This window comes from Bos javanicus, chromosome 10 (assembly GCF_032452875.1).
Source record: "Bos javanicus breed banteng chromosome 10, ARS-OSU_banteng_1.0, whole genome shotgun sequence".
Classification (NCBI taxonomy): domain Eukaryota; kingdom Metazoa; phylum Chordata; class Mammalia; order Artiodactyla; family Bovidae; genus Bos; species Bos javanicus.
This window is the reverse complement of record NC_083877.1, coordinates 3,115,805-3,137,623: the sequence shown is the minus strand read 5'-3', so window position 1 is coordinate 3,137,623 and position 21,819 is coordinate 3,115,805. Positions and strand designations below refer to the sequence as shown.

General features: G+C 38.3%; 1 protein-coding gene across 4 annotated transcripts in view; it reads right to left on the bottom strand.

Moving 5' to 3' along the window:
- Positions 1-21,819, bottom strand: part of KCNN2 (potassium calcium-activated channel subfamily N member 2) — a 508,283-nt gene that overhangs the window by 298,998 nt on the left and 187,466 nt on the right. Inside the window, exon 1 of one of the 4 annotated variants that reach the window (XM_061429918.1) lies at positions 14,617-21,603. The exons of the other annotated variants lie outside the window; for them this stretch is intronic. The gene's annotated coding sequence lies outside the window, so the exon portion shown is untranslated. Of the gene's footprint in view, positions 1-14,616; positions 21,604-21,819 lie in introns of those variants that run through there. 4 annotated transcript variants of the gene reach the window in all.

The following is a 21,819-nucleotide window of genomic DNA, read 5'->3' as shown; positions in this document are numbered from 1 at the left end:
CGGGTGCCATGATCTTCATTTTCTGAATGTTGAGCTTTAAGCCAACTTTTTCACTCTCCTCTTTCACCTTCATCAAGAGGCTTTTTAGTTCCTCTTCATTTTCTGCCGTAAGGGTGGTGTCATCTGCGTATCTGAGGTTATTGATATTTCTCCCGGCAATCTTGATTCCAGCTTGTGTTTCTTCCAGTCCAGCGTTTCTCATGATATACTCTGCATAGACATTAAATAAACAGGGTGACAATATACAGCCTTGACGTATTCCTTTTTCTATTTGGAACCAGTCTGTTGTTCCTTGTCCAGTTCTAACTGTTGCTTCCTGACCTGCATACAAATTTCTCAAGAGGCAGATCAGGTGGTCTGGTATTCCCATCTCTTTCAGAATCTTCCACAGTTTATTGTGATCCACACAGTCAAAGGCTTTGGCATAGTCAATGAAACAGGTAATCCTCAATCCCAATATATTTTATGAACATTATGGTGGAATGCAAGCAGTCTTTGCTTTGCATGGTTCAGACACACATGCATTTCAGTTACCATGATTTAGTCAAATAACGCCAGCCTCCATAAAAAGGCAGTGCTGAAATTTCAGTTACTACCATATATAAACCAGGAGAAAGTACATGAGACACAAACTTTGATGCTAGCTCTTCATTCTACAAACAGATTTCTTGTTCCAAAGCTTATGCTTGACTGGTTACTGTCTATCTGTCACTCAGTTCACACACAGACAGCAAAGCATATAGATAGTTGTACTGTCTACTTATCCTTCAGTGATAAACCCACATGAAATATTACAAAAATTGTATTTAATGGAGGGAAACAATCAACAAAAATGAAATTGCAACAGAGAAACAAAAGGTTTCTGGAAGAGAATTTGGAATAGAAAGTAAATGGAGTTATAGAAGATAGCTAATCATGAGAATGGTGGGGTGCCAATATTCAAGAGACTGTGATACGCAACCAGAGAAATTTAGTGAAGATGAATTCATGGCTGAAAAGTGGAGATGTTTTAAAAGCAAAATTTTAAAAAAAATCACATTAAAGGAGATTTTGGAACTATTTCATGACACTTGCAAAAAATAAAATATTGGAAGGTAATCCATGGTTAGAAAGGAGTGTGACAATTCATCAAGGCATAGAAAAAATTTCTTCTCCATATGGTAAGGTATTTGATGAGAACAAGGTACAAAGCACTGTTCAAATTATTCCTAGTAAGTTTTTTTTTTATAAGAAAGTAAAAGACTTTAATTCTCAATGTTTCTAATATTTTAAATTATAGTATACTAAAATAGACTATGCCAAAACTTTTGACTGTGTGGATCACAATAAACTGTGGAAAATTCTGAAAGAGATGGGAATACCAGACCACCTGACCTACCTCTTGAGAAACCTATATGCAGGTCAGGAAGCAACAGTTAGAACTGGACATGGAACAACAGACTGGTTCCAAATAGGAAAACGAGTACGTCAAGGCTGTATATTGTCACCCTGCTTAATTAACTTATATGCAGCATACATCATGAGAAATGCTGGGCTGGAAGAAGCACAAGCTGGAATCAAGATTGCCGGGAGAAATATCAATAACCTCAGATATGCAGATGACACCACCCTTATGGCAGAAAGTGAAGAAACACCAAAGAGCCTCTTGATGAAAGTAAAAGAGGAGAGTAAAAAAGTTGGCCTAAAATTCAACATTCAGAAAACTAAGATCATAGCATCTTTTCCCATTCACTTCATGGGAAATAGATGAGGAAACAGTGGAAACAGTGGCTGAGTTTATTTTTCGGGGCTCCAAAATCACTGCAGATGGTGATTGCAGCCATGAAATTAAAAGACACTTACTCCTTGAAAGGAAAGTTATGACCAACCTAGATAGCATATTCAAAAGCAGAGACATTACTTTGCGAACAAAGGTCCATCTAGTCAAGGCTATGGTTTTTCCAGTGGTCATGTATGGATGTGAGAGTTGGACTGTGAAGAAAGCTGAGCGCTGAAGAATTTATGCTTTTGAACTGTGGTGTTGGAGAAGACTCTTGAGAGTCCCTTGGACTGCAAGGAGATCCAACCAGTCCATTCTAAGGGAGATCAGTCCTGGGTGTTCTTTGGAAGGACTTATGCTAAAGCTGAAACTCCAATACTTTGGCCACCTCATGTGAAGAGCTGACTCATTGGAAAAGACTCTGATGCTGGGAGGGATTGTGGGCAAGAGGAGAAGGGGACGACAGAGGATGAGATGGCTGGATGGCATCACCGACTTGATGGACATGAGTTTGAGTGAATTCCAGGAGTTGGTGATGGACAGGGAGGCCTGGTGTGCTGCGATTCATGGGGTTGCAAAGAGTCAGACACGACTGAGTGACTGAACTGAACTGAAAACAGACACTAGTTTTGCTATTTTAGAATTTTTTTCTCTGTCTTTATATCCAACCATAAAATATTTTTAAATGTTTTGACAAAATTTTTTTTAAAGTTCACAGGACAATCCAAATTTTTCTCATTGATCATTAAGGTCCTTTTGTACATTTCCTATTTGCACAGTCATTACCATGGTTCTGCACTTCTGGGCATAGTGAATACTCTTTGAGTAGTTTGCTGTATTATTATGGCACTTTGTTCTGAAATTAGAGGATCTCTATATGACAAAAACTACACTGGCACTCTTTTTCTTTCTGTCCTTCATTTCCAAACCAACACACTGTGTTTTGCTCAAGCTTAGGTTATCAGTCCCTTACAAAATCTGGGGTGGGCACAGATCACACATGACCTGAGATGGTCTACACCTAGTCCCACGCCCATCAAGTCACTGTCCTTTCTATATACCTGCACCACACCTGGAGGCATTGCTCCAGACATTCCTGCTTGAGGACAGTGGAGAAGAACTACCTCCACACTCCTCAGAGAACTCGAGATAGTCTGCCAGATCCCACTGTGGTAAGGCCTGTGTGAGCACATTCTTAGCAAGTTCAGTATACTGAAAAAGATCAGATGAGTTAATGACTTTCTGCTGTTGATCAAATTACTCAATCCATCACTTGAAAGAGAATCTGAAATCTGCTTTCAATTCTGGTCCTTTTATTTAAAAGTGTTCAGAAGTTACTCAAGAAGAAAATGTGGCCCTATTTTCAGCATTTTGCTAGCTTCTTGATACTTGTCAATAAAAGCCAGGCTTCCCCAGTGGGTTGGCAGGTAAAGAATCCACCTGCAATGCAGGAGATACAGGAGATGTGGCTTTGATCCCTAGGTTAGGAAGATCCCCTGGAGTGGAAAATGGCAACCCACTTCAGTATTCTTGGTGGGCTACAGTCCATGTGGTCAAAAAGACTCCGAGCGACTAAGCACACAATAAGAGCCAGCTTAAATCTAAATAATTAAACTTTATACTGCCTTGTTGGGATCTTTTAGTCTAACTGGAATTTTTATGGGTTGACAGTGATGGAGATTCATCACTCAACTGAAGCACAAGAGAATCAGGCAGGTGGAGGGCACGGTCCCTGGCAGGCAGGGCAGGGGCACCAGCTCTTCCTCACTCCTTTGGTATCACTGATCCTACTCTCTAGAAAATGATGTAATCTTAACATTTCCAGGTAACCTAAGTTTTGTTTGATTTTCATTCTTGGAATGATGAGCAAGAATTAGATTAGAGCAAGAATATTCTAACAAAAGTATTATTTTCTTCTGTATCAATTAAAAGGATTCCAGTAATTCATCAATTTATATTTTAGAAATTCCTATTAAATTATATTAGCTGATAAAAGCATTATTCATTGAGGCTTATAAATGAAGTAAGAGTAACATTGGGTTCTTCATTTGAAAGTTTAAAACCAACTGGCTTTGGAAATTATTTTGGGCACATGACAATCACAAATGCTTTCCTGTTTAATCAGCCTTAAACTAATATAAGAGTCAGTCATATGAAACACAGTGTTAGAGTTTTTTGTTTTATGTGATGATAATGTTGACTTAACTTGGCACAATTATTGATCACTGTACAGCCTTTCTGTATTTTCAATGATTTATTCTCCTCTATAAACAATTCAGTTCAGAGGCCAAAATATATCATTACAATAGGTAGAAGTTCATAGACATGAAAAATGACCCTGACATTGTTTCTCTTCTAAAAATCTCAAGACCACAATTTATCTCTACATTAAAGTTTAGACCACTCTTGCTGCCTGAAGCAATCACAATAATTTTTATCAAACAGGATATATAATCACCCCAAATTACATTTAGTAGGTGCTTTTTATGAGTGCAAAATTTTAAAAGACAGTGTTTCTTGGTCTTTTTAGTATTAGACACACTTTTTTACCTCAAAATATTTGAGAATTTACTGAAACAACTTTATAGAGAAGCTATTCGCACTTATAAAGGCAGGAATTCAAATTAGGGACAATTCAACCAACAGATTAGAGGAAACCAGAAATCAAAATCATGACGCTACCCTGAAGCCTGAAGACTATCCTGATGCAGCAAGAAGTTATTTCTATTTTAGGAAACCTATTTGTATATCTTAAATCCCCAAGGGCTGTGAGGCTACAGTAACTACTGGCCCTTCAGAGCAAATTCTCCATAAGTTTTAGTGGAGGTGGCACGAGCAAGGGAGGGAAAGAACAAGATGTGGGCAGCTCAAGAAAGCACTTCTTGGCTTCGTGTGTGAGGCATGCTGGCTCATTCCCAGCTTTTCAACTCGTCTCCAACTCACTCAATGGCCTTGGCAGAGTTGTTTAACCATCATGGACCCTGCTTTCCCCATCTGTAAAACGAATGGCTTGAACTAGATCACCTCATGCAGTTCTGTGTGTTTGTCTCTTTCATTTTCTTGAGAAAGAATATTGAAATTTCTCAAGAAAATTGCTTATATTGTTATTTTACAGTCATATAAATTGCACTAGAGCAAACAGGCAAGCAGCCTTAACCAAAAAGACAGCTTCACTGTGGATGAAAGCCTGCTGTGAAAGAAATTAGAAAATCAACTTTTGGTATGGTTTCCATGCAAACTTAGGCAATTCATCTTTCCTCTCTGAACTTCATGCTAGTAACAACAGCCTCGAGAAGATTAAGTGAAATAATATAGGTGAAAGCACTTGGTGAAGTATGAAATGCTAAACAAATACAAGGTGTTTTATTATGAGTCTACAGAGATATCACATCCATCAATAATCCTGCTAACATTCAGGCCACTTTAAGTCTGACCAGACATCCAAATTCCTCTCCACCTCCCCCACCTGCATACCGAGTGCACCCTCTGACTGCAGGTTCAGAGTTTTTGATTAAGGAAAAAATGATCCAGATTTTCCATTGGGATAATTATTTTCATTAACTTTGACACCTTAATCAGCCTTTATTATTTCAAGGATTTAAATATTTTATCAGTACCTGCTTTGCTTGATGAATTTGTTTGCAACTGGCTGAGCACTTTAAGACAATTCTTTTGAAACAGCTAATGCATTGTAAACCCATCAATTCTTGGGTTTTATGCTGAGTAATTTGACAGCCATTAACATTTTTTGGCTTTATTTTATTTAAGGCTTTCACCTGCATGCTTACCATTGAGTTATAGAACAATCAAGCAGTTTTAGGAGTTCTAAAATGAAAGCACCATTTCAAGTGATAAGCAATCTCACTAAGAAAATGAATTTGAATTTATGACTTTAGGGGCCCATAACCTGTGCTACTAGACTCATTGAGCAAAGCTGTAGGTAGCACAGTTAATCAAAGACATAAATATAAAACCAAGAAACTGTTGCTGTTGTCCCAAACTTCAGCAAAGAAATATGTCTGGGCTAGTGCCTGGAAAAATCCACACACTTACTTTTCTATCTCTCTTTGTGTGTGTGTATGCATGCATGTGCATATTTAAAGAAACAAGCAAACAATCTTTCTAGCTATCAGGTCCAATTTTTCTACTGATGGTTCTTTCTGGATTCTGTTCACTACTTGCTGCAAAAGAAAAATGGTGCAGTCTCTTTAACTTCCCATTCAGATTTTCAGGAAGTTCCGGAATTTAGGAACAGGGCTAAGTCGATATGAATGAAACATCTTTAGAGGCTGCCTTTTCATTCTTGACTTGCATAACCACACTACTCAGGAGCATCCTCATATACGCTTGTATATTACTGGACCAACAACTGAGGCTAGGTTTGCCAGCTGTCACTGAAATTCAACATTAACTATATTCATCCTGTATCTATTTTTGGTGAGTCCTTCCTTTTGGGATCCTGTACTTACACTCTGCAGTGATTGAAGACAGGGATTTAAGAGTGCTTTTATACTAATAAAGGACTATAGATAGAAGCCTGCTCATTTCCTGCCCAACGGAGAAGGTGATGGCAACCCACTCTAGTACTTTTGCCTGGAAAATCCCATGGACGGAGGAGCCTGGTAGGCTGCAGTCCACGGGGTAGCAGAGTTGGACACGACTGAGTGACTTCACTTTCACTTTTCACTTTCATTCAATGGAGAAGGAAATGGCAACCCACTCCATTGTTCTTGCCTGGAGAATCCCAGGGATGGTGGAGCCTGATGGGCTGCCGTCTATGGGGTTGCACAGAGTCGGACACGACTGAAGTGACTTAGCAGCAGTAGCAGCATCTCCTGCCCAAAGTGAAACTTCCTTTGATCCTTGGTGGTTCAGAGGGTAAAGAGTCTGCCTATAATGCAGGAGACCTGGGTTTGATCCTACGTCAGGAAGATTCCCTGGAGAAGGGAACAGCAACCCACTCCACCATACTTGCTTAGAGAATTATATGGACAGAGGAACCTGGCATGCTATAGTCCATGAGGTCACAAAGAGTCAGACATAACTGAGTGACTAACACACATAACCTAAGTAGCCACCGAATTGTTGGTATGTGGTTGACACTATATGTCACTGTAGCTTTTTGTTTCCTTTCTTGTTATCTGTAAGAATTTACGATACCTTTTGTCCAAGCTACGATTTAAAAAAAATTAGATTTAGGTGTTTTTTTTTTTTTTTTTTTTCAGTATGAAATATACTGCTGCTGCTAAGTCACTTTAGTCGTGTCCAACTCTGTGCGACCTCATAGATGGCAGCCTACCAGGCTCCTCCATCCATGGGATTTTCCAGGCAACAGTACTGGAGTGGGGTGCCATTGCCTTCTCTGATGAAATATACTATGTTCTAAGAAATGTGTATTGGAGAAAGGAATAGCAAACCACTCCAGTATTCTTGCCTTGAGAACCCCATGAGCAGTATGAAAAGACAAAAGATAATAACACCAGAAGATGAGCCCCCCAGGTCAGTAGGTGTCCAGTATGCTACAGGGGAAGAGCAAAGAAATAGCTCCAGAGAGAATGAAGAGGCTAGGCCAAAGCACAAACAATGCTTCATTCCAGATGTGTGTGGTGGTGAAAATGAAGTCCGAGGCTGTAAAGAACAGTATTGCATAGGAACCTGGAATATTAGGTCCATGAATCAAGGTAAATTGGATGTGGTGAAGCAGGAGATGGCAAGAATGAACAGCTGTATTTTAGGAATCAACAGGAATGGGTGAATTTAATTCAGAAAACCATTGTATCTATGACTGTGGGCAAGAATCCCTTAGAAGAAACAGAGCAGCCTTCAGAGTCAACAAAAGAGTCTGAAATGCAGTACTTGAGTGAAATCTCAAAAATGGCAGAATGATCTCTGTTCATTTCCAAGGCAAACCATTCAATATAACAGTAATCCAAGTCTATGCCCCAACCACTAATCCCCAAGAAGCTGGAGTTGAACAGTTCTATGAAGACCTACAAGATCTTCTAGAACTAACAACAACAACAAAAAGAAATGTCCTTTTCATCAAAGGGGATTAGAATGAAAAACTAGGAAATCAAGAGATACCAAACAGGGAAGTTTGGCCTTGGAGTACAAAATGAAGCAGGGCAAAGGCTAGCAGAGTTTTGTCAAGAAAACACACCGGTCATAGCAAAAACCCTCTTCCAACAAGCTCTACACATGGACATCACCAGATGGTCAGTACTGAAATCAGACTGATAGTATTATTTGCAGCCAAAGATGCAGAAAGCTCTATACAGTCAGCAAAAACCTGGAGCTGACTGTGGCTCAGATCATCAGCTCCTTATTGCAAACTTCAGACTCAAATTGAAGAAAGTAGGGAAAATTACTAGGCCATGCAAGTATGACCTAAATCAAATCCCTTATGATTATACAGTGGAGGTGACAAATAGATTCAAGGGATTAGATCTGGTAGGGAAAGTATCTGAAGAACTATGGATGGAGGTTTGTAACATTTACAGGAGGTGGTGACCAAAACCATCCCAAAGAAATGCAAGAAGGCAAAGTGGTTGCCAGAAGAGGCTTTACATGTACCTGAGGAAAGAAAAGAATTGAAAGGCAAAGGAGAAAGGGAGGATATACCCAAGTGGATGCAGAATTCCAGAGAATAGCAAGGAGAGATAAGAAAGTCTTCTTAAGTGAACAATGCAAAGAAATAGAGGAAAACAACAGAATGGGAATGACTTGAGATCTCTTCAAGAAAATGGGAGACACCAAGGGAGCATTTTATGTGAAGATAGGCACAATAAAGAACAGAAAAGGAAAGGACCTAACAGAAGCAGAAGAGATTAAGAAGAGGTGGCAAGAATACACAGAAGAATTCTACAAGAAAGGTCTTAATGACCTAGATAACCACCATGGTGTGGTCACTCAACTAGAGCCAGACATCCTGGAATGTGAAGTCAAGTGGCCCTTAGGAAGCATCACTATGAACAAAGGTAGTGGAGGTAATAGAATTCCACCTGGGCCATTTCAAATCCTAAAAGACGATGCTGTTGAAATGCTGCACTCAATATGTCAGCAAATTTGGAAAACAGCAGTGAACACATGACTAGAAAAGGTCAGTTTTCATTCCACTCCAAAACAAGGGCCATGCCAAAGAATGCTCAAGCTAGTGTACAATTGTGCTCATTTCACATCATAGCAGGGTTATGCTCAAAATCCTTCAAGCTAGGCTAAGCAGTACGTGAACTGAGAACTTTCAGATGTATAAGCTGGGTTTAGAAAAGGCAGAAAAACCAGAGGTCAAATTGCCAAAATCACTGGATCATAGAAAAAGCAAGAGAATTCCAGAAAAACATCTATTTCTGCTTCATTGACTACACTAAAGCCTTTGACCTTGTGGATCACAACAAACTGTAGAAAGTTCTTCAGGAGATGAGAACACCAAATCACCTTACCTGTCTCCTGAGAAACCTGTATGTATGTCAAGAAGCAACAGTTAGAACCATTTATGGAACAATGAACTGGTCAAAAATTGGGGAAGGAGTACATCAAGGCTGTATATTGTCACCCTGATTATTTAACTTACATGAAGAGCACATCATGTGAAATGCCAGGCTGGATGAATTACAAGCTGGAATCAAGAATGCTGGGAGAAATATCAATAACCTCAGATAGGCAGATGACACCATTCTTATGGCAGAAAGTGAAGAGGAACTAAAGAGCCTCTTGATGAGGTTGAAAGAAGAGAGTGAAAAAGCTGGCTTCAAACTCAACATTAAAAACCAAGATCATGGCATCCAGTCACATTACTTCATGGCAAACAGATGGGGAAAATGTGGAAACAGTGACAGATTTTATTTTCTTGGGCTCCAAAATCACTATGGACAGTGACTGCAGCAATGAAATTAAAAGACATTTGCTCTTTGGAAGAAAAGCTATGACAAACCTAGACAGAGTATTAAAAAACAGAAACATCACTTTGCCTACAAAGTCCATATGGTCAAAGCTATGATTTTTCCAGTAGTCATGCAGGAATGTGAGAGTTGGACCATTAGGAAGGCCGAGTGGGGAAGAATTGATGCTTTTGAATTGTGATGTTGGAGAAGACTCTTGAGAGTCCCTTGCACTGCAAGGAGATCCAACCAGTCCATCCTAAAGAAAACCAAACCTGAATATTCATTAGAAGGACTGATGCTGAAGTTGAAGCTGTAATGCATGGGCCACTTGATACAAAGACCAACCCTTTAGAAATGACCCAGATGCTGGAAAGATTGAAGGAAGGAGGAGAAGGGGGCAACATAGGATGAGATGGTTGGATGGCATCATAAACTCAATGGACACAAGTTTGAGTAAACTCCAGGAGATAGAAGGACAGGGAAGTCTGATGTACTACAGTCTGTGGGGTTGCAAAGAGTCAGACATGACTGAGCAACTAACACACAATATCTACATAACATATATATATAATATTTAATGTGGTATATTACAATATAATTAATTTTAATTTTAAAAGTATTGATATAACACATTTTGTATTTAATTTACTTGTGTTGAACTATCTTGCATACCTAAAAGTTAGTTTTACTTACTCACAGATTATTATTCTTTTAATATATGCCTGGATTAGATAAATTGACATATTATATAAATATTCCCAACATTTTTTATAAATGAAATCATCTTTAGTTCTTAGAGATCTCTGTAAGGTTTGGTTTAGAGTTTTTCTGCTTTCTTAAAATGAATTAGGAAGCTTCCATTTTTCACTTTAATTATTTAAGTAATTACAGGCATTACATTTGAAAAATGTTCAGTCAGAATTCAGCTATGAAATTATCTCAGTCTAAGGCTCCAAAAAGTTTAGATTTCTAATTATCTTTTGAAATCTCCTATGGCCATTGCTGGTTTGGTGTTTACAGTTGATGATTCAAAGGCTTTCACACCTGGGACATTAAGTGACGATTTCAGAAAGCTTCCTCAAGAAAAGTGGTAAAATGCTTGGTTGGGAAGAGCAAAGTCCTACCAGAAAACCACTGGGGAGTTGCTTTATTAGCTTACACTGCAAAGAATCACCTCTCCTACTTGGATCTGAGTAACCTCTGGAAGCAGTAGAATAATCGAACCCAAACAAGAAGCTTTATTTGCTCCTTTGTTGAGTGTTCCTTCAACCAATAGGGAAAAAAAAAACACACACACACAAAAAACAAGGTTCTAGCCCATTTTCTTTGTCCCCAAACCTGCTTTGCCCCAGTTAGATTTTAAAGCATTTTAAAACAAAGTCAGGAAATAAAATGGTCATTTTCATTGCAGAACTAATTGTTTAAGCTCCTAAAGATATTTCTCTAAATATTTCAATAAGCCTTTCCTCTCTGGCCTCTCTTCCTCATACTAGTTAACTTTCCCCTCTTCCTTCTCATAGTTTTCAGTGTCTTTTTATCAGGCAGCTTAAGTATGTTCCCTAATGCCAGGCGTTTCCTACATCATTCTGTTTATAATTTTATCTTTGCTTCCCTGAGTGAACTATCTTCCCAACCCTCCTGCCAGCTACACCCCCACGTCAGGCATGGGCTTCTTTCCACCATGCTCTTATTGTTGCTTTGAGTCACCAGAATCAACTTCCAAAGAACACACTAACTCAGCAGTGGTCCCTTCCCGAAATGATTTAATTGCTTCTGACTCAATACCTGGACTTCTCCTGATCACTAGCAATGTCCAAGTTAAATCTATTGTTTTAGAAAGTGAATCATATCGAGCATGCTGTACCACTGGGAGATGAGATGCAGAATGAGCTGTTAAAGGAGATATCGACAAGCTCAAAAATAAAATTAAGTCACATGAAGATAGTCAGAAAGACCGTTTGTACTCTGTGTTCTCCTTCATCTCAGAGCAACATAAAAAACAAAAAAACAAAAAAACAAACAAACAAAAAAAAACAGGCACACATTTTATGAGGGAAGTGCCTTGCATTTTGGTCTGCATAGAAGGAAATAGATAGCTCAGTCTGACCTACTACTGCACATACTCCATGTGATAGAACCCAGATTTTTTTTAAAATTAAATTTTAGTACAATAAAGACCAGTAACCCAATTTTTATATTTTACATTTCAACCCTAAAAGCAAGAAAATTATGGATCCTAACAGGAACACTGGATATTTTCCAGAACACAAAAGATTACACTGGAAATTTTTTGAAAGGATTAACTTGAGGATCACAAGGAATCTTTCTGAGAAAATCTCCACTATTTAATTGTATGTCACCTTGATTCTGATAACCTGCTATCTTACGTCTGAATTATGCTTCTTGTACTTGGTACATGAGCTAGAGTCAACTGTGGACCAAATGTTCCATGTGTTCCCAGACATGTTCCAGCCATCCTTGTGGTGAGCTGGGTTAGCCAATGGGGCTGTGAACTCAACTGTCACTTCTGAGCTGAGTCAGTTAAAGCTGGATGTGCTCACCCCGTTCTCTTCTTCCTTATGCTGCTACAACCTAAGAGGCCACAGGTGAGAACACAGCATCATAAGACTGAGACAGCCATATCTCTGAGTTACCTGATGGAGGACAGCCTCTGTCAATCGTAGCAAGCTTTGTGTGAGTTAAAAATAAATCTGCTGGCTAAGCCACTGAGCTGCTGCTTCTGCTAAGTCGCTTCAGTCGTGTCCGACTCTGTGCGACCCCAGAGACGGCAGCCCACTAGGCTCCCCCGTCCCTGGGATTCTCCAGGCAAGAACACTGGAGTGGGTTGCCATTTCCTTCTCCAATGCATGAAAGTGAAAAGTGACAGTGAAGTCGCTCAGTCATGTCTGACTCGTAGTGACCCCCATGGACTGCATCCTACCAGGCTCCTCCGTCCTTGGGATTTTCCAGGCAAGAGTACTGGAGTGGGGTGCCATTGCCTTCTCCGAAGCCACTGAGATTCCGGGCTTTATCAGTTGTATTAGCTAGCATGAATTGCCCTAAATGATACAGTGTATAATCACAGGACAATAGGGCAGAAAGGGACTTAAGAGATCACCTGTTCCAGCAAGTTTCTAACTTTTGATTTGACTTATCAACAGGAAAACTTTATCACATGGAATACAAAAAAGGTAGAGATGAAAGCAAAGCTTCTTTGTTTGTAGCATTGGTAGATCTCCTAGATTTCTAGCCTTGTCTCATCTTCCTTTCCTCTACTCCACCTTCATCTACCAAAATATCTCCAACATCCACACATTCATAGACATACAAAGCAAAGTTGTCACAGGACATAGTTTGAAAGGTGCTAATCTAGCCCAACTTCCTCAATTTACAGATGTTCTAGGAGCTTCAGAGAGCAAAACCAGGGCTATTTCTTTGTGTGTGTGCACACAAGAGAGACAGAAAGAAATTTTTGAGAAGAGAGTTTGTGGTGATGGTCTATTGGTTTGCCTCTAGGGTGAAGTCCTGCCCACTAACCACCTGGTGTTGCTGAATGAATATTCACTGGTTCAATATTTATCAAAAGATGCATCAATGTTTGTATATATCCAAGGTACCAATAAAAATTTAAAATGTAAATGGGAAATGCTGCAAGCACACTGAAAATGAGTCTGATATTATATCCTAGAGATGAACCACAAAACTTCTGTGATTCAGACATTCCAATTTCACGAATATATGCTGAAGTGAAACATATACACATGCACCAACAGAATTTCCAGTCAAGGGTAGTTTAGTAGCACTGTTCACTACTGGAAGAACCTATTGTGAATAGTGATCTACCATGGGAGAGCTCACAACTGTGAGGTGGTATATTTCACAAAAGTTAAAAAGAACAAAGTGTAGTGGCATATAAAGTATAGATGAATCTTGGCAATTTAATATTAAAAAATTAATTCCAAAAGACTACATATTGTATGATATTCTTTTTTATAGGTTTAAACAATAAGTGTGTGCATAAATGTGTGTAAATGAATATGTGTAGTATACATGGAAGTAACAGACACAGATTTCACACATAAAAAGGAAGGATAATATTTAGCCTAGATTAAGAAAGACAACGGAACCAAAGTTATATGGTTAGATGAAGGGAAAATCAGTCATGTCTGATTCTTTGCAACCCCATGGACTATACAGTCCATGATATTCTCCAGGCCAGAATACTGGAGTGGGTAGCCTTTCTCTTCTCCAGGGGATCTTCCCAACCCAGGGATCGAATCCAGGTCTCCTGCATTGCAGGTGGATTCTTTACCACCTGAGCCACAAGGGAAGCCCAAGAACACTGGAATGGGTAGCCTATCCCTTCTCCAGCAGATCTCCCCAACCCAGGAATCGAACTGGGGTCTACAAACTACACTATGAGGGAAGCATGTGGTTAGATGCCAGTCATTATTTCCAAGGTGTTAGCTTTGGCTTTAGGTTTGTGTTCATATTTGCTTATCATTATTATTATTTTTGAATATTCAGCATTGTGATTTTTTTTAATTCTTAATTTTTAAATTTATTTATTTTAATTGGAGGCTAATTACTTTACGATACTGTAGTGGATTTTGCCATACATTGACATGAATCAGCCATGGGTGTACATGTGTTCCCCATCCTGAACCCCCCTCCCACCTCCCTTCCCATCCCATCCCTCAGGGTCATCCTAGTGCACCAGCCCTGAGCACCTTGCCTCATGCATCAAACCTGGACTGGCGATTCATTTCACACATGGTAATATACATGTTTCAATGCTATACTTTCAAATCATCTGACCCTTGCCATAGATATATGTGGACCAATACTGAGTATGTGATTTGAACCAAGAATGATTAATATAACTCTGGGCCTTCAATCTAAAAGAAAAAAATAATAATGTTAAAAATACTCCAATGGATTTTATGACAAAAAAAGAAGCAAAACTTGTTTCCTCACCTCTCCATAAGCACACCCAACACAGCCTTGGCTTGTTGTTGTTCAGTTGCTAAGTTGTGTCTGACTCTTTGTGACCCCATGGACTGCAGAACTCCAGGCTTCCCTGTCCCTCACTATCTCTCAGAGTTTATTCCAACTCATGTCCATTGAGTTGGTGATGGCATCTAACCATCTCATCCTCTTTCTCCCCTTTCTCCTCTTGTCCTCAATCTTTCCCAGCATGAGGGTCTTTTCCAATGAACAGGCTTTGTATCAGGTGGTCAAAGTATTAGAGCTTCAGCTTCAGCATCAGTCCTTCTAATGAATATTCAGGCTTGGTTTCCTTTAGGATAGACTGGTTGGATCTCCTTGCAGTCCAAGGGACTCTCAAGAGTCTTCTCCAGCACCGTAGTTCGAAAGAATCAACTTTTCATCACTCAGCCTTCTTTATGATCCAACTCTCACACCCCTACATGACTACTAGAAACACAAATTTGGCTACTCTTGGTTTAAATATTGAAGGGAAAATAAGCAATTATCTGAAAATATCAGTAGCTTTTGGAAAGACAGAAAAAGAACTATTCTAGCTGGCTGCTGCTATTGCTGCTGCTAAGTCACTTCAGTCATGTCCGACTCTTGTGTGACCCCATAGATGGCAGCCCACCAGCCTCCCCGGTCCCTGGGATTCTCCAGGCAAGAACACTGGAGTGGGTTTCCATTTCCTTCTCCAATGCATGAAAGTAAAAAGTGAAAGGGAAGTCACTCAGTCGTGTCCTACTCTTCACAACCCCATGGACTGCAGCCTACCAGGCTCCTCTGTCCATGGGATTTTCCAGGCAAGAGTACTGGAGTGGGGTGCCATCGCCTTCTCCTCTAGCTGGCTAACAGAGTACAAATGGTAAATGATAGCCAATTTAAGAGTAATAATGGACTTTCATGCCTTAAGGGGGGGAAAAATATATATACACACACACATACATATATGAAATCCATTAAATTATGAATGTTGACCTATATACAAATGCTCACCAAAGAAGGATAAAGTGACACCAGAATACATAAAACAGACTTTGAATTCATTCTACTTCTCTTTTTATTTACTTTTAATTTTATTTTTTTAAATTTTTAATTGGAAGCTAATTACTTTATAATATTGTGGTAGTTTTTGCCATATATTCACATGAATCAGCCATGGGTGTATATGTGTTCCACATCTGGAACCTCCTCCCACCTCCCTCCCCATCTCATTCCTCAGGGTCATCCCAGTGCACCAGCCCTGAGCACCCTGTTTCATGCATCAAACCTGGACTGGCGATCTCTTTCACATATGGTAATATACATGTTTCAATACTATTCTCTCAAATCATCCCACTCTCATCTTCTCCCACAGAGTCCAAAAGTCTGCTCTTTACATCTGTGTCTCTTTTGCTGTCTCACATATAGTGTCATCATTACCATCTTTCTAAAATCCATATATATGCATTAATATACTGCATTGGTGTTTTTATTTCTGACTTACTTCACTCTGTATAATAGGCTCCAGTTTCATCCACCTCATTAGAACTGATTCAAATGCATTCTTTTTAATAGCTGAGTAATATTCCATTGTGTATATGTAACACAGCTTTTTTATCCATTCATCTGCTGATGGACATCTAGGTTGCTTCCATGTCCTGGCTATTGTAAACAGTGCTGTGATGAACATTGGGGTACACGTGTCTCTTTCAATTCTGGTTTCCTTGGTGTGTATGCCCAGCAGTGGAATTGCTGGGTTAGGTCATTTATTTTTCTGGAATTGACCTGCAGGAGTTGCTTGTGTATTTTTGAGATTAATTCTTTGCCAGTTGATTCATTTGCTATTATTTTCTCCTGTTCTGAAGGTTGTCTTTCACCTTGCTTATAGTTTCCTTCATTGTGCAAAAGCTTTTAAGTTTAATTAGGTCCCATTTGTTTATTTTTGCTTTTATTTCCAGTATTCTGGGAGGTGGGTCATATAGGATCCTGCTGTGATTTATGTCAGAGAGTGTTTTGCCTATGTTCTTCTCTAGGAGTTTTATAGTTTCTGGTCTTATGTTTAGATCTGTAATCCATTTTGAGTTTATTTTTGTGTATGGTGTTAGACAGTGTTATAGTTTCATTCTTTTACAAGTGGATGACCAGTTTTCCCAGCACCACTTGTTAAAGAGATTGTCTTTTCTCCATTGTATATTCTTGCCTCCCTTTTCAAAGATAAGGTGTCCATAGGTGTGTGGATTTATCTCTGGGCTTTCTATTTTGTTCCATTTATCTATGTTTCTGTCTTTGTGCCAGTATCATACTGTCTTGATGACTGTTGATTTGTAGTAGAGCCTGAAGTCACGAAGGTTGATTCCTCCAGTTCCATTCTTCTTTCTCAAGATTGCTTTGGCTATTCGAGGTTTTTTTTTTTTTTTGTATTTCCATAATAATTGTGAAATTATTTGTTCTAATTCTCTGAAAAATACCTTTGGTAGCTTGATAGGGATTGCATTGAATCTATAGATTGCTTTGGGTAGTATACTCATTTTCACTATATTGATTCTTCCGATCCATGAACATGGTCTATTTTCCATCTATTTGTGTCATCTTTTATTTCTTTCATCAGTGTTTTATAGTTTTCTATATATAAGTCTTTTGTTTCTTTAGGTAGATATATTCCTAAATATTTTATTCTTTTCGTTGCTATGGTGAATGGAATTGTTTCCTTAATTTCTATTTGTGTTTTCTCATTGTTAGTGTATAGGAATGCAAGGGATTTCTGTGTGTTAATTTTATATCCTGCAACTTTACTATATTCACTGATTAGCTCTAGTAATTTTCTGGTGGAGTCTTTAGGGTTTTCTATGTAGAGGATCATGCCATCTACAAACAGTGAGAGTTTTAATTCTTCTTTTCCAATCTTGATTCCTTTTATTTCTTTTTATTATTTGATTTCTGTAGCTAAAACTTCCAAAACTATATTGAACAGTAGTGGTGAGAGTGGGCATCCTTGTCTTTTTTGTGACTTTAGGGGAAATGCTTTCAATTTTTCACCATTGAGGATAATGTTTGCTGTGGGTTTATCATGAAAGTGAAAGTGAAGTTGCTCAGTCGTGTCCAACTCTTTGCGACCCCATGGACTGTAGCCTACCAGGCTTCTCGGTCCATGGAATTTTCCTGGCAAGAGTACTGGAGTGGGTTGCCATTACCTTCCCCAGGGGATCTTCCCAACCCAGGGATCGAACCAGGGTCTCCCACATTGCAGGCAGACACTTTACCATCTGAGCCACCAGGGAAGATACCAGGGTTTATCATATATGGCTTTTATTATGTTGAGGTAGGTTATTTCTATGCCTGCTTTCTGGAGGGTTTTTTTTTTTAATCATAAATGGATGTTGGATTTTGTCAAAGGCTTTCTCTGAATCTGTTGGGATAATCATATGGTTTTTATCTTTCAGTTTGTTAATGTGGTGTATCACATTGATTGATTTGTAAATATTGAAGAATCCTTGTTTCCCTGGGATAAAGCCCACTTGGTCATGATGTATGATCTTTTTAATATGTTGTTGGATCCTGTTTGCTAGAATTTTGTTAAGGATTTTTGCATCTATATCCATCAGTAATATTGGCCTGTATTTTTCTTTTTTGTGTGTGTGGCATCTTTGTCTGCTTTTGGTATTAGGGTGATGGTGGGCTCATAGAATGAGTTTGGAAGTTTACATTCCTCTGCAATTTTCTGGAAGAGTTTGAATAGGATAGGTTTTAGCTTTTCTCTAGATTTTTGGTAGCATTCAGCTGTGAAGCCATCTGGTCCTGGGCTTTTGTTTGCTGGAAGATTTCTGATTACAGTTTCATTTTCCGTGCTTGATATGGGTCTGTTAAGATTTTCTATTTCTTCCTGGTTCAGTTTTGGAAAGTTGTACTTTTCTAAGAATTTGTCCATTTCTTCCAGTTGTCCATTTTATTGGCATATAGTTCTGATAGTAGTCTCATGATCCTTTGTATTTTTGTGTTGTCTGTTGTGATTTCTCCATTTTCATTTCTAATTTTGTTGATTTGATTCTTCTCCCTTTTTTTCTTGATGAGTCTGGCTAATGGTTTATCTATTTTATTTACCTTCACAAAGAACCATCTTTTAGCTTTGTTGATTTTGGCTATGGTCTCCTTTGTTTCTTTTGCTCTTATTTCTGCCCTAGTTTTTATGATTTATTTCCTTCTACTAATCCTGGGGTGGTTCATTTCTTCTTTGTCTAGTTGCTTTAGGTGTAGAGTTAGGTTATTTATTTGATTTCTCTCCTGTTTCTTGATGTAAGCTTATATTGCTATGAACCTTCCCCTTAGCACTGCTTTTACTGAATTTGATAGGCTTTGGGTTGTTGGTTTTCATTTTCATTCATTTCTATGTATATTTTTATTTCTTATTTTGATTTCTTCTGTGACTTGTTGGTTATTCAGAAGTGTGTTCTTTAGCCTCCATATGTTTGTATTTTTAGTAGCTTTTTTCCTGTAGTTGACATCTAATCTTACCGCATTGTGATCAGAAAAGATGCTTGAGATGATTTCATTTTTTTTAAATTTACCAAGGATAGATTTATGGCCCAGGATGTGATTTATCCTAGAGAAGATTCCGTGTGCACTTGAGAAAAAGGTGAAATTGTTTTAGGGTGACATGTCCTATAGATATCAATTAGGTCTAACTGGTCCAATGTATCATTTAAAGTTTGTGTTTCCTTGCTAATTTTCTGTTTAGTTGATTACTTCTCTTTTCATATCCCAAACACTAGCATCCTGTACTTCCACTCTGCCTAGTTTTACTCTCTGACCAGGCAGGTTACCTAGAGCATGCTGATCAACTACTTTTTATACCCGTTTCACCACTGGTTCTTGTGAGTGCAAGGGAGCAAAATTTTCCACCCCAAATTGTGTCTCTTTGGCATGAGGATTAATTCAAGCTGATAATTTTTAAGAAACAGAAGACTTAGAAAGTTTTTCATTTTACCTCTCCTTTAGCTGCTAAAAAAATTTAGATTCCAGGCCTGTTTCTGGAAGAGAGCTATCACAAGAGGTATCTGCCTAGAGTATGCACTAAAATTGTAGAGGAAACTCCACAGGGACTAGAGATCAGAGTCTACTTTGTGTCCTGTTGTCTCTGTGTGGCCCAGTAAACATTTATTTACTTTTCTATTTTTATTTGAATTGCCTTCTTCCCCTCTGAAGTCCCAAACCACTATCTGCAACATCTTCTTTTGTCTTTAGCCAAAGATGATATTTAAGGTAAGGTCTTCGGCCGTTTTGGCAACTTACTTAGTTTCCCTGAGTCTCTCCCATGTATATATGCTATTAAAATTTTGTTTGATTTTTCTCTTGTTAATCTATCTCATGTCAATTTAATTTTTAGACCAGCCAGAAAAACATACAGGAAAATTTCTTCCTCTCTGACATGAGCATTAGGAAATTAAAAAATCATTAATACAGGGTCTAATATTTAACATGTTTCAAAAAAAAGTTGATTAAATATTTTAATCTCAAAGTAGACCAAAAGGAAAGTTGTTGAGATGCATATTCAGTGATGTTTTAAGTATGCTATAATATGATAAAACAGATATAAGTCCTTTAAAAATAAATAGCTAAGTCTCATTTCTTCCGCTTTCCTTAAACTATTCATCCAGCAACATAGAAAAAGAAAAATATTCATATATTGGTAATCTATAGGTATAGTTTAGTGGCTTTCTATTAAATAATAAATATTCATTTATAGCATATTTTGAGTTTCAGAGTGATTATTTTGTTCTATTTGGTGCTGTTATAATGAAGGTAATGAATTTCATCTTCATTTTTGTGCTAGAATTCCATTAAAACATTTACTAAAATTAGGTAATTTTTAAACCATGGGAACTTAATTGCGTTAATTATCCTTTCTTAACCTCAAATGTTTTATAATGAAACTAAATAATGGATGCAATAATGAAGCAAAGGACAAGTTGGATTTGCATATTTTATAAACATGCTCAGGAAGTAACTGTGCTATTTTGTTTGGAATGGTAGTTAGGTTAATCATGTGTTGATGGAAGACAGAGCCCAATTTCCTTGGGGGAGGAAAAGGTGAAGAATGGTCACTTTGAAATGATGTCCTGGGATCCTCCTTTGCTCTCATATGGGAGAGGAGAATATAAGGTGTTCAGAAATATTCATATTTATATAGAAGTTGATTATGTAACTTGAAGCAGTTTTTTCATTGCCCCCCATGAGAGACATAAATATGCTTCATTTATTGAGTGAAAATCTAGACTTAGAAAATCCTTTCAAGCCTTTAGCTCATGACATGTTCTGAGCTTGCTTCATGATATAAAGATTATTATTAAAAAAAAAAAAGTTGAAGAGGCTGATGCATTTTTGCTCATTAGTTCCAGAAAGGCCCATTGCTCACTAGGGTGGTAGCCATCCTGCTCCAGTTGCTAGCTCCCACCTTTCCAGGTAAGTAGAATGTTTCCTTGGCTACTCTTCCTCACTTCCCTCTTACACACACACACACAACTGAGACTGCACATCCCTGACAACTGTAATGTAAGTAGCATGGTGTGCTTTTGGATCAGTATTTCTCCAAATGATATTTTATTGGGTGAAGAATCTATGAATAAAGAAACACTCTAATTCTTCTAGGAATTGTATTATTTGATACGCTACAGTAGTTCAACATCATAGAGATAACAAGGCCTTGGGGGGAAGAAAAAAGAGGCACCTGAGCAAAATAGAGTATACTTTATCAAAATCTGACAGAAACTTGGAATTTAAGTGGACACTACTTTGTCTGCCTCAGAGTAGATCATGCAAAATGCTGGGCTGGATGAATCACAAGCAGGAATCAAGATTGCTGGGAGAACAATAAATTCAGACATGCAGATAGTACCACCCTAAATGGCAGAAAGCAAAGAGGAACTAAAGAGCCTCTTCACGAGGGTGAAAGAGGAGAGTGAAAAAGCTGGCTTAAAACTCTACATTCAAAAAACTATGATCACAGAACCTGCTCCTATCACTCCATGGCAAATAGAAGGGAAAAGGTGAAAATAGTGACCGATTTTATTTTCTTAGGCTCCAAAATCCCCACAGACATTAACTGCAGCCATGAAATTAAAAGACACTTGCTCCTTGGAAGAAAAGTTATGACAAACCTAGACAGCACATTAAAAAGCAGAGACATCACTTTGCCTACAAAGGAACATATAGTCA